Here is a 4,060-nt window from a genome sequence, read left to right on the forward strand (position 1 = left end):
AAGTGCAGTCAATGGTACCTGTTCCTCTAAACAGTGTTTATGCTCTACAATGAAGAATCTTATTCCTACATATGACCTGTAGAATGGCTTGATGCTTTAATATGATTAGATATATGCATAATTGACTGTCTCAAGTTCACATAACAAAAATGAAAATGTATGCCAATAAGTTTTTAGCTTCCCTAAGAATTACATATATATGAGCACAAATACATTTTTTTCAGATAATGCTCATTAGAGAAACATAAACATTCTCTTTCATAGAGAAGTGCTTCTATACTTTTAAATAGATACAATATTTAAGGGACTCATAGAAATCTATATCAGAAAGAGAATTGGAGAAACCAGAATAAAAAATGCAGCTATATATGCAAATGTAGCCCAAATTAAGATCTTTACTTGAATTTTTTTCACGTCTTGTCTTCATTATCTTTAAATTCTTATTTACATTTTTCCTTATAGCCCAAATCTCTCTTGCATTATTTGGCTGCAATTCTCACTTTTCACCTGCAACAAAGACACAACCATTGGGTGGCATCTATAACATGTGATGACTTCCAAAAGACAACCAGCCATCAATTTACAACAAGCAAGTATCTTATATTTTAAAGGATGAGTTTGTTTCAATTGCACTGGAGTGTAGCACAGAAGGCCAGCACTGACTGTCACTGATTATAGACCCAGGTACAGGCTCTTCCTGCTCAAGACCCTTTGTTTTGACTGTACCTAATGACAAAGAATTCACTTTATATCTGCTTCTCCTACTGCTTTACTGAGTGAGATGCAGGTGGGTGGTTAGATAGACGGGGAACCCGTGACTCATTTCTCTCCCATGAACATCCAGAAGTGATCATCTGTAGCATCCCATTGTGCAGAACTGAAACACTGGGCCTCTCCCAGCTGCAAGGCAGGCTGAGAAACCGAGTCTTGATTAGGGGTAGCCCTGAACCACATGAACACCAGGGATTTTATTAACATAAACTAGGTGGAAAATAGATTTGGGGAAATGGCTAGCACTTTTGGCCACACTGCACTCCACACATTTTAATATTGTAGTCGGAATCAAATCAGCCGTAATTGGGTGACTTGGGCTTGTATCTGCACATGTACTAGCACAATTCATAGTTTCCAAATCACTGAATTGCACTTCATGCTAAGAAAGAATAAATTAGTCAAGGACAGTATAAAAGAAAAAAGTGAAATCTCTGAACAGTATGTTGCCTAGAGTTTGTAACTAGATGTGTTCATAATATAGTATTTTATCTTACTTTCACATCAGCTGGGTAATGTGCCAACATTGCAGTAAGGTTGAGGAAGGTACACTTCACACATATGGCATGAAAACTCGATCCTCACTTTTATGAACCGTGAAAGGATCTCATAGTATGTTTTAGAAGTGAAGAAAGCGTGACATAAATAGATTTCACTCTAAGAAAATGTCTTCCTTCAATCATGTTATTTATTAAAAGCTTGGTTCTGATCTTTGTGAAGTGACTCGTTGCAGGTTCTCAAAATACTATGAAGTGTCCCGTTAGAGAGACAGGCTTCAGTCACGTGCTTAGCTTTGTTGAGGAATTCTAAACTTGGCCAGCTCATGATCAGGCCAGAACATTTCAAGGTGCTTCACAAAAGATGTACAGTTGCTTATCAATTGTAATACAATCTGTGGTCCTGAGATAAGGATTGAAAACAGAAGGAAACAAGTGAGTCACTACAACTATAGGCTTCTATTTTTGTTAAGATTATAAGGGAATTGTCTGCCTTCAATTCTGGCTACTTCCTATGTGACTATGCACAAAGAATGTAGGTGTGGTCAATAAAGCAGAAGAAGCTATTTTAATACTTTTTCATAACATCTTGCGTGTACTTTTAAACCAGGTCTATTCCATACAACTTGATCTTAAAAAAAAATTACATGGCATTAATTGTAAAAGGCAGTTCTTCCTATTTTCTGAAATAAGTTCCTGATTTGGTATCCCACTATTGCCCGTTCTAAATGATTTTCTTTTCCTTTTCTGGCTGGGGCTGGTCGGCATGCAATGACTTAACCTTTCAAGGTTTCTGGGCTTTATGTAGGGGTTGGGAAAGAATTAAATAAGCCTAAATTTTTTGTCCTCAGATTACCCTGTTTCTCTGACTTCTGACAATAGCCTCAGGCAGTCTCTCCCCAGTCCCTATCCTCCTCCTGTTGGTAGTTTCATTTTACCACCATGGATGTCCTGGCCTTCTAGCCTGTGTGTTCTTTAAGTCTGTCTGCTGTGAGTCAACACAAAACCCTGAAGGGATTCCTTGAAAAGATGACTTACGTAAGGATAAACACGCATCTGGGACTTCCACTGAGGATGTCCCATGATTCATTTAATTTAATTGCAACCTAGTGGTCTGGTCCTGGTCTATCCTTCTGAAACTATAACTAAATAGCGCAGACCGGGTCTTTTATGAGGGAAAGAAGTTAATTTTGCTCATGGATCTGGAGGCTTGGAAGTCCAACAGCTTAGTGGCAGCTTCCAGTGACAGTTTTTGTGCTCCATCAGAAGATGGTGGAAAACAGAGGGGCAAGTGGGTCTCACATAGGAGAGGCGAGAGGAAGAGGGCTGGGCCTGCTGGACAGCAACCCATGCCCATGGAGCCAACCCACTGCTCTAAGTGCACCCGCTTAGCCACCTAACCACCTCAAAGCCCCAGCTCTCAACACTGCCACATGGCAATCAATTTCCAATTTGAGTTTCACAGGGACCGAGCCATGTTCCAGCCATAGCGTGTCCCTCACAGCACCTGTGCGTGAATCTGATGAGGATGGTTAACAAGATACTCCACAGCGCTCTACTGCTCAGTTTTATACTCTGTGTTCAGCACTTCTTTTTAAATGGTGGGAAACGTTTCAGTAACTTTTTTTTTTTTTTGAGCATTTACTATGTAGGAACCCTGTTATATGCATATATACCTTATGTATCTGTTACTTCAGTCTTCATGTCTCTCAATAAAGTAGGAATAATTTTCTTCCCAATTTTACTACTAAGTAACTGGACCACAAGGAGGTCAAGAATTTGCCAGCGGGAGGTGGTTGTACCATTGTAGGTTAAGCTGGTTCGAGTCCCAGCTGCTGTACTTGGGATCCCACTTCCTGCTAATGCAGCTGGGAGAGCACTGGGAGATGGCCCAAGTACTTGGGTCCCTGCTAATGCAGCTGGGAGAGCACTGGGAGATGGCCCAAGTACTTGGGTCCCTGCTAATGCAGCTGGGAGAGCATTGGGAGACGGCCCAAGTACTTGGGTCCCTGTCCCCATGTGGCATATCTGGGTGGAATTCCTGGTTCCTGGATTCTGTCTGGCCCAGTCCCAGCTATTGTGGGCATTTGGGCATTGAACTACAGGATGGGAGTGCTCTCTTTCTCTCTCTCTACCCCTGCTCACTTCAAGTAAATAAAAAACTATTTTTAAAAACTGTAAAAAAATAAAAATAAAAATAAAAAACAGGCCACACAGCCAGGATGTGGCAGATAGAAAGATGGTAGTTTTATTCTAGAAACCTGCTCTTTCTCATTCACTAACCCATCATAGCCTCTTGCTTGAGGAGCTCAGCCATGGCTGCCAAAACTTTTCCTTAAAAAATTGAAGACATGTTGAAGCACTCGTCAGTTTCGAAGCTCTGTTGGAGTAGCGTTGTGTTGATACTCCTGTCCTCGGGGCTGCTCTCTGCTCTGCTCTGGCCACATGACTGTTGTGGGAACAGCAATCTGACCCCATCTTCCAGACCGCTGTTTATTGATCTCTAAGTGGGCACTTGACTCAACGAAGAGTCCCTGGATATACAGAGGAGTCGGAGGCTCCAGTTTTTGCCTGGCTGTGTCCTTGAACAATGAAATGTAAACTTGTAGTAGTGGCCATTGTCTCCCACATGGGTGAGGAAAGAGAAAAAGTGGGTCTGAAAGCAGAAGAGGAGCAAAGCAAACCTTCACAAAGAAGCAGAGACATTTTCCTGGGTTAGTGTAGCAGACCGGTGCTGTAACTGGCCCTGGTTTGCCACTCCCTTACTGTTTGTGGCTTCACTCATGTTAAGT

At 41.7% G+C, this 4,060-nt stretch overlaps 1 non-coding gene across 1 annotated transcript; it reads right to left on the reverse strand.

Moving 5' to 3' along the window:
• Window positions 1–1,273: 1,273 nt before the first annotated feature.
• Window positions 1,274–1,377, reverse strand: LOC127490881 (small nucleolar RNA U13). Its single transcript, XR_007919270.1, has one exon. It is a non-coding gene; the product is annotated as a small nucleolar RNA U13 (small nucleolar RNA).
• Window positions 1,378–4,060: the final 2,683 nt, after the last annotated feature.

The sequence above is a fragment of the Oryctolagus cuniculus genome, chromosome 6 (genome assembly GCF_051225735.1).
Source record: "Oryctolagus cuniculus isolate XC-2025 breed Fujian yellow rabbit chromosome 6, ASM5122573v1, whole genome shotgun sequence".
In the NCBI taxonomy this organism is placed as follows: Eukaryota; Metazoa; Chordata; class Mammalia; order Lagomorpha; family Leporidae; genus Oryctolagus; species Oryctolagus cuniculus.